This window comes from Arachis stenosperma, chromosome 5, assembly GCF_014773155.1.
Source record: "Arachis stenosperma cultivar V10309 chromosome 5, arast.V10309.gnm1.PFL2, whole genome shotgun sequence".
In the NCBI taxonomy this organism is placed as follows: domain Eukaryota; kingdom Viridiplantae; phylum Streptophyta; class Magnoliopsida; order Fabales; family Fabaceae; genus Arachis; species Arachis stenosperma.
The window spans coordinates 35,496,589-35,505,721 of NC_080381.1; the positions used below are offsets into that span (position 1 = coordinate 35,496,589).

At 38.6% G+C, this 9,133-nt stretch overlaps 1 non-coding gene across 1 annotated transcript; it reads left to right on the forward strand.

The window, feature by feature from the left end:
- Positions 1 to 7,399: 7,399 nt before the first annotated feature.
- Positions 7,400 to 7,507, forward strand: LOC130984453 (small nucleolar RNA R71). Its single transcript, XR_009088389.1, has one exon. It is a non-coding gene; the product is annotated as a small nucleolar RNA R71 (small nucleolar RNA).
- The last annotated feature ends 1,626 nt before the right edge of the window (positions 7,508 to 9,133 follow it).

Here is a 9,133-nt window from a genome sequence, read left to right on the forward strand (position 1 = left end):
AAAATCTGAATCCTTGATTAACCTAAACTTCTCACCTAACCTAAGACCTTCCACGTCATTACAATGCAGAACCTACTACCCATTGATTATTTTTGTCACAAATTCATGCACCTTAATGGCTTTTGAATACAAATCATATGCATTAATTTAATTATTTCACTTGGGGCATTTTGTCCCCTTTTTATTGCTTCCTTTTTTTTTCTTTTTTTTCTTTTTTTTCGTTTTTCTCCTTTTTTTCCTTTTTTTTATATGAATAAAGGTGGTAGTGCATATGATTAAAGTGTTAGATGCATGAACAAGTATCCAACTATGTTCACATTTTCACATAAGACTATAAAATACCTAATTTCCTAAACATGTATTCCCCGATTCAATTTTCCCACACTTAATTCATGTACACCTCACTAGTCTAAGCTAATCAAGGATTCAAATTAGGGCCATTTATTGTTTTACACTTAGAGTTAATGATGTGCTAAAATAAAGAATAAATGGGGTAAAATAGGCTCAACATGGGGCTGCAAAGGGTAATAATAGGGTAAGATCATATGGATATGTGAGCTGTAGTGAAACAATGCCTCAATCACATAACTGTATGCATACATCAAACCATGGAAATATAGAATCAGACAAGATATAGATCGATATTTTAGAGAAAACATCACACACTAAAATAATACATTGGTTGATAAAATGCAACCAATCAAGTAGGCTCAAATTCTCACTGGTTTTGTGTGTTCAAGCTTTAAAACCATGTTCCAAATTAAATATCTTCAAACAAGTTTAACAAAAAATTTTAATTCAAATTAGTGAAATGCTACAGAATAGTGTCTTGAAAAAGAATTTATGACTCAACCAAGTAGTACCTAAATGCAAGCAACTACTACTCATGCAAGTTATCCTATCTAAAAAAAATAATATATTGGTGTTGAGAGAGAGATGTTACCTTCGGAAGTCAGTTACCGACCTCCCCACACTTAAGGCTTGGCACGGTCCTCCATGCTATCGGTGATGAGCAAAGTGGGGTTGGGAGCATCACTTCCACTGTCTGGCCCATCATGGCTCTCCATGCTGTCATGTGAAGTGGAGCCCGGGTGACAAACTGATTTTCTATCGGTAAAGAATTCACAAATATAATCGCGTTATAAGTATAGTTTCTAAACCAACAGAAAATCCTTTCGTGCAAAAGTTTTGGTTGTCACAAGTAACAAACCCAATAAAATTTATAAACCGAAGTATTTAAACCTCGGGTCATATTCTCAAGGAATTGCAGGGAGGTGTGTTTTATTATTGGTTATGAAAAACAGTATTTTTGGATTTTTGAAAGGTTTCAACAAGAGAAATAAATTGTAGGAATTAATAAATCAATAGCTAAAAAAACTCTTGGAAAGGTATGAAAATTAGAAGTCCTATCCTAGTTATCCTTATCAATTGTGATGAGAATTGCTCGTTACTCCCAACTAGTCAACCTCTAACTATAAAGGTAAGTCAAGTGGATAAATTAATATAAATCCTCAAGTCCTAGTCAATTCCTAAGAAAAGACTAGAGTTACTAGAATTCAAATTAATTGGCAAAGATAACAAATATCAATCACAATGAGTTTGATAACTCAAGTGTCTCGAATTAATCAATTCATCAATTAAAGCCAAAAATATAAAAAGCTAAGTAAAAATCATAAATCTGAAATACCTCAAGTTATATTAAATAGAAAATCAAATTAAACATAGGAATCCATAAATCAAAGTAATAGAATAAATAAAAGTAGAAATTAAATTAAAGGAACATTGAACCTGGAATTTGAAAAGAAGTAACCTAAACATAATAGAAATCCTAAATCCTAATCCTAAGAGAGAGGAGAGAACCTCTCTCTCTCTAAAAACTACATCTAAAAACATAAAATTATGAATTATCAGCTCCTCCTTTTGAATGGATGCATTCCCCCACTTTATAGCCTCTAATCTGTGTTTTATGGGCCAAAAACTGGGTCAAAAACAGCTGAAAAATCGCCCCCAGTGATTTTTGGTTCGTACAGGTCACTGTAAAGTCACGCGGAAGCGTCGTCCACGCGTTCGCGCGGATTGCATTTTTTCCAGGCCACGCATTCGCGTGAATCACGTGTGCGCATCGGCTATATTCAGGGTAGTGGTGCACGAAATTGTGATCACTACAACTTCGCACAACTAACCAGCAAGTGCACTGGGTCGTCCAAGTAATACCTTACGTGAGTAAGGGTCGATCCCACGGAGATTGTTGGTATGAAGCAAGCTATGGTCACCTTGTAAATCTCAGTCAGGCAGACTCGAATGGGTAGAATGATAAACGAATAAAGCATAAAGATAAAGATAGAGATACTTATGTATATCATTGGTAAGAGCTTCAGATAAGCGCATGAAGATGCCTTCCCTTCCGTCTCTCTGCTTTCCTACTGTCTTCCTCCAATCCTTCTTACTCCTTTCCATGGCAAGCTCGTGTAGGGTTTCACTGTTGTCAGCAGCTACCTCCCATCCTCTCAGTGAAAATACGTCCCTGATGCTCTGTCACAGCATAGGCTAATCATCTGTCGGTTCTCGTTCAGGCCGGAATAGAATCCATTGATTCTTTTGCGTCTGTCACTAACGCCCTAGCCTGCTAGGAGTTTGAAGCACGTCACAGCATTCAGTCATTGAATCCTACTCAGAATACCACAGACAAGGTTTAGACCTTCCGGATTCTCTTGAATGCCGCCATCAGGTCCTGCCTATACCACGAAGATTCCGATTAAAGAATCCAAGAGATATTCACTAAGCCTTGGTTGCTTGTAGAACAAGAATGGTTGTCAGTCACCTTGTTCATAGGTGAGAATGATGATGAGTGTCAATCATCATCTTCATCAAGTTGAAGAACAAGTGATATCTTGGACAAAGAACAAGCGGAATTGAATAGAAGAACAATAGTAATTGCATTAATACTCGAGGTACAGCAGAGCTCCACACCTTAATCTATGGTGTGTAGAAACTCCACCGTTGAAAATACATAAGAACAAGAGTGATCATTGGTTTCGGCCCCAGAGAGGGAACCAGAAGAACCAAGATGAAAATACAATAGTAAAAGGTCCTATATATAGAAAACTAGTAGCCTAGGGTGTACAGAGATGAGTAAATGACATAAAAATCCACTTCCGGGCCCACTTGGTGTGTGCTTGGGCTGAGCATTGAAGCATTTTCGTGTAGAGACTCTTCTTGGAGTTAAACGCCAGCTTTTATGCCAGTTTGGGCGTTTAACTCCCATTTAGGTGCCAGTTCCGGCGTTTAACGCTGGAATTTCTTGAGGTGACTTTGAACGCCGGTTTGGGCCATCAAATCTTGGGCAAAGTATAGACTATCATATATTTCTGGAAAGCCCAGGATGTCTACTTTCCAACGCCGTTGAGAGCGCGCCAATTGGGCTTCTGTAGCTCCAGAAAATCCACTTCGAGTGCAGGGAGGTCAGAATCCAACAGCATCTGCAGTCCTTTTGAGTCTCTGGATCAGATTTTTGCTCAGATCCCTCAATTTCAGCCAGAAAATACCTGAAATCACAGAAAAACACACAAACTCATAGTAAAGTCCAGAAAAGTGAATTTTAACTAAAAACTAATAAAAATATAATAAAAACTCAACTAAAACTACTAAAAACATACTAAAAACAATGCCAAAAAGCGTACAAATTATCCGCTCATCACAACACCAAACTTAAATTGTTGCTTGTCCCCAAGCAACTGAAAATCAAATAAGATAAAAAGAAGAGAATATACTATAGACTCCAAATTATCAATGAAACTTAGCTCCAAATTAGATGAGCGGGACTAGTAGCTTTTTGCCTCCGAACAGTTTTGGCATCTCACTTTATCCTTTGAAATTCAGAATGATTGGCTTCTTTAGGAACTCCGAATCCAGATAGTGTTATTGATTCTCCTAGTTAAGTATGATGATTCTTGAACACAGCTACTTATGAGTCTTGGCCGTGGCCCAAAGCACTCTGTCTTCCAGTATTACCACCGGATACTTACATGCCACAGACACATAATTGGGTGAACCTTTTCAGATTGTGACTCAGCTTTGCTAAAGTCCCCAATTAGAGGTGTCCAGGGTTCTTAAGCACACTCTTATTGCCTTGGATCACAACTTTATTTCTTTCTTTTTCTTTCTTTTTCTCTTTCTTTTTCTCTTTCTCCCTTTTTTTCGTTTTTCTCCTTCTTTTTCTCTTTTTTTTTTGTATTTTTTTTTTGTATTCACTGCTTTTTCTTGCTTCAAGAATCATTTTTATGATTTTTCAGATCCTCAGTAACATGTCTCCTTTTTCATCATTCTTTCAAGAGCCAACAATTTTAACATTCATGAACCACAAATTCAAAAGACATATGCACTGTTTAAGCATACATTCAGAAAACAACAAGTATTGTCACCACATCAAACTAATTAAGCTAGTTTTAAAGATGAATTTGAAATCCTGTACTTCTTGTTCTTTTGTGATAAAAACAGTTTTCATTTAAGAAAGGTGATGGATTCATATTCATAGCTTTAAGGCATAGACACTAAGACACTAATGATCATAAGACACAAACATGGATAAACATAAAGCACTAAAATTCGAAAAACAGAAGAATAAAGAACAAAGAGATTAAAGAACGGGTCCACCTTAGTGATGGCGGCTCTTTCTTCTTCTTGAAGATCCTATGGAGTGCTTGAGCTCCTCAATGTCTCTTCCTTGTCTTTGTTGCTCCTCTCTCATGATTCTTTGATCTTCTCTAATTTCATGGAGGATGATGGAGTGTTCTTGGTGCTCCACCCTTAGTTGTCCCATGTTGGAACTTAATTCTCCTAGGGAGGTGTTCAGTTGCTCCCAATAGTCTTGTGGAGGAAAGTGCATCCCTTGAGGTATCTTAGGGATCTCTTGATGAGAGGGGTCTCTTGTTTGCTCCATCTTCTTCTTAGTGATGGGCTTGAGGTCATGCCTTCTCAGTTGAACCGGCTTTGGATGCCATAAATGGTTATGGAAGAACAAAGAGCAATGCTTTTACCACACCAAACTTAAAAGGTTTGCTCGTCCTCGAGCAAAAGAAGAAAGAAGAGAGTAGAGAAGAAGAAATGGAGGAGAGGGAGATGGCTTTGTGGTTAGGCCAAAAGGGGAAGAAGTAGTGGTTTGAATTTGGATGGTGAGGTAAGTGGGGTTTTATGGAGGTGAGTGGTGAAGAGAGAGATGGGATTTGATAGGTGAGGGGTTTGTGGGGATCCTGTGGGGTCCACAGATCCTTAGGTGTCAAGGAAAAGTCATCCTTGCACCAAATGGCATCAAAAATCACGTTTTGAGCCAATTCTGGCGTTAAATGCCGGGCTGGTGCCCATTCCTGGCGTTTAACGCCAGGTTCTTGCCCTTTCCTGGCGTTTAACGCCAGTCTGCTGCCCCTTTCTGGCGTTAAACGCCCAGAATGGTGCCAGATTGGGCGTTAAACGCCCAACTACTAGCCTCACTGGCGTTTAAACGCCAGTGGGTTCTTCCTCCAGGGTGTGCTGTTTTTCTTCCTGTTTTTCATTCTATTTTTACTTTTTCAATGGATTTTGTGACTTCTTATGATCATCAACCTACAAAAAACATAAAATAACAAAGAGAAATATATAAAATATAATCATTGGGTTGCCTCCCAACAAGCGCTTCTTTAATGTCAGTAGCTTGACAGAGGACTCTCATGGAGCCTCACCTTTTCTCAGAGCAATGTTGGAACCTCCCAACACCAAACTTAGAGTTTGAATGTGGGGGTTCAACACCAAACTTAGAGTTTGGTTGTGGCCTCCCAACACCAAACTTAGAGTTTGACTGTGGGGGCTCTATTTGACTCTGATTTGAGAGAAGCTCTTCATGCTTCCTCTCCATGGTGACAGGGGGATATCCTTGAGCCTTAAACACAAAGGATTCTTCATTCACTCGAATGATCATTTCACCTCTATCAACATCAATCACAGCTTTTGCTGTGGCTAGGAAAGGTCTGCCAAGGATGATGGTTTCATCCATGCATTTCCCAGTCTCTAGGACTATGAAATCAGTAGGGATGTAATGGTCCTCAATCTTAACCAAAACATTCTCTACAAGTCCATAAGCTTGTTTTCTTGAGTTGTCTGCCATCTCTAGTGAGATTCTTGCAGCTTGTACCTCAAAGATCCCTAGCTTCTCTATCACAGAGAGAGGCATGAGGTTTACACTTGACCCTAAGTCACACAGAGCCTTCTTGAAGGTCATAGTGCCTATGGTACAAGGTATTGAAAACTTCCCAGGATCCTGTCTCTTTTGAGGCAGTTTCTGCCTAGACAAGTCATCCAGTTCTTTGGTGAGCAAAGGGGGTTCATCTTCCCAAGTCTCATTTCCAAATAACTTGTCATTTAGCTTCATGATTGCTCCAAGGTACTTAGCAACTTGCTCTTCAGTGACATACTCATCCTCTTCAGAGGAAGAGTATTCATCAGAGCTCATGAATGGCAGAAGTAAGTCCAATGGAATCTCTATGGTCTCATTTTGAGCCTCAGATTCCCATGGTTCCTCATTGGGGAACTCAGAGGAGGTTGGTGCACGCCCATTGAAGTCTTCCTCAGTGGCGTCCACCTCCTCTCTTTCCTCTCCATATTCGGCCATGTTTATGGCTTTGCACTCTCCTTTTGGATTTTCTTCTGTGTTGCTTGGGAGAGTACTAGGAGGGAGTTCAGTAACTTTCTTGCTCAGCTGACCCACTTGTCCTTCCAAATTTCTGATGGAGGACCTTGTTTCAGTCATGAAACTTTGAGTGGTTTTGATTAGATCAGAGACCATAGTTGCTAAGTCAGAGGTATTCTGCTTAGAACTCTCTATCTGTTGCTGAGAAGATGATGGAAAAGGCTTGCCATTGCTAAACCTGTTTTTTCCACCATTATTGTTGTTGAAACCTTGTTGAGATCTCTCTTGATTCTTCCATGAGAAATTTGGGTGATTTCTCCATGAAGAATTATAGGTGTTTCCATAGGGTTCTCCTAGGTAATTCACCTCTTCCATTGAAGGGTTCTCAGGATCATAAGCTTCTTCCTCAGATGAAGCATCCTTAGTACTGCTTGGTGCATTTTGCATTCCAGACAGACTTTGAGAAATCAAATTGACTTGTTGAGTCAATATCTTGTTCTAAGCCAGTATGGCATTCAGAGTATCAATCTCAAGAACTCCTTTCTTCTGATTTGTCCCATTGTTCACAGGATTCCTTTAAGAAGTGTACATGAATTGGTTATTTGCAACCATTTCAATCAGTTCCTGAGCTTCTGTAGGCGTCTTCTTCAGATGAAGAGATCCTCCAGCAGAGCTATCCAGAGACATCTTGGATAGTTCAGAGAGACCATCATACAAAATACCTATGATGCTCCATTCAGAAAGCATGTCTGAGGGACATTTTCTGATTAATTGTTTGTATCTTTCCCAAGCCTCATAGAGGGATTCTCCATCCTTCTGTCTGAAGGTTTGGACTTCCACTCTAAGCTTACTCCATTTTTGAGGTGGAAAGAACTTTGCCAAGAAGGCATTGACTAGCTTTTCCCAAGAGTCCAGGCTATCTTTAGGTTGTGAGTCCAACCATATTCTAGCTCTGTCTCTTACAGCAAAAGGGAATAGCATCAGTCTATAGACCTCAGGGTCTACCCCATTAGTCTTGACTGTGTCACAGATTTGCAAGAACTCAGCTAAGAACTGATGAGGATCTTCCATTGGAAGTCCATGGAATTTGCAATTCTGTTGCATTAGAGAAACTAATTGAGGCTTAAGCTCAAAGTTGTTTGCTCCAATGGCAGGGATAGAGATGCTTCTCCCATAGAAGTCGGGAGTAGGTGCAGTAAAGTCACCCAGCACCTTCCTTGCATTGTTGGCATTGTTGTTGTTTTCGGCTGCCATGTGTTCTTCTTCTTTGAAGAATTCGGTCAGGTCCTCTAAAGAGAGTTGTGTTTTGGCTTCTCTTAGCTTTCTCTTCAAGGTCCTTTCAGGTTCAGGGTCAGCTTCAACAAGAATGCCTTTGTCTTTGTTCCTGCTCATATGAAAGAGAAGAGAACAAGAAAATATGGAATCCTCTATGTCACAGTATAGAGATTCCTTGAGGTGTCAGAGGAAAAGAAAGGTAGAAAATAGAAGTAGAAAATTCGAACTTGTCCAAGAAGATGGAGTTTGAATTTTGCATTAAGGGATAGTGTTAGTCCATAAATAGAAGGATGTGGGAAGGAGGGAAGAGAATTTTCGAAAATTAAATTAAAAAGTTTGAAAACATTTTGAAAAACTGTTTGATAATTTTCAAAAATTCAAAGTGGAAAAGAAATCAAGTGATTTTTGAAAAAGATTTTGAGATTAGAAATTAAAAAGATTTGGTTGAAAACTATTTTGAAAAAGATGAGGTTAAGAAGATATGATTGATTTTAAAAATATGTGATTGAAAAGACATGATTTGAAAACAATTTTAAAAAGATTTGATTTTAAAAATTTATGACTTGCCTAACAAGAAAAGATATGATTCAAACATAAAACCTTCCTCAATAGAAAAGGCAAAAAATGTTCATTCAAATCATTAATTGTTAGTAAGTATCTTTGAAAAAGGAAAGAAATTGATTTTGAAAACATTTGATTGAAAAGATATGATTTGAAAAAGATTTGATTTTGAAAAACTTGAAAAAAATTGATTTGAAAACAAAATCTTCCCCCTTGTGCCATCCTGGCATTAAACGCCCAGAATGGTGCACATTCTGGCGTTTAACGCCCAAACTACTACCCTTTTGGGCGTTAAACGCCCAGCCAGGCACCCTGGCTGGCGTTTAAACGCCAGTCTGTCTTCTTCACTGGGCATTTTTGAATGCCCAGCTTTTTCTGTGTGATTCCTCTGCAGTATGTTCTGAACCTTCAATTCTCTGTGTTATTGACTTGAAAAGACACAAATTAAAAATATTTTTGGATTTTTAATAATGAGGAATAATCAAAATGCAAATAAAATCAAATAACAATGCATGCAAGACACCAAACTTAGCAGTTTGTATACTACTGACACTAACAAAATGAGAATGCATATGAGAAACAACAAAACGCTCAAGTCAATAGAATTCAAAGATCAAAACAAGAAAATCATCAAGAACA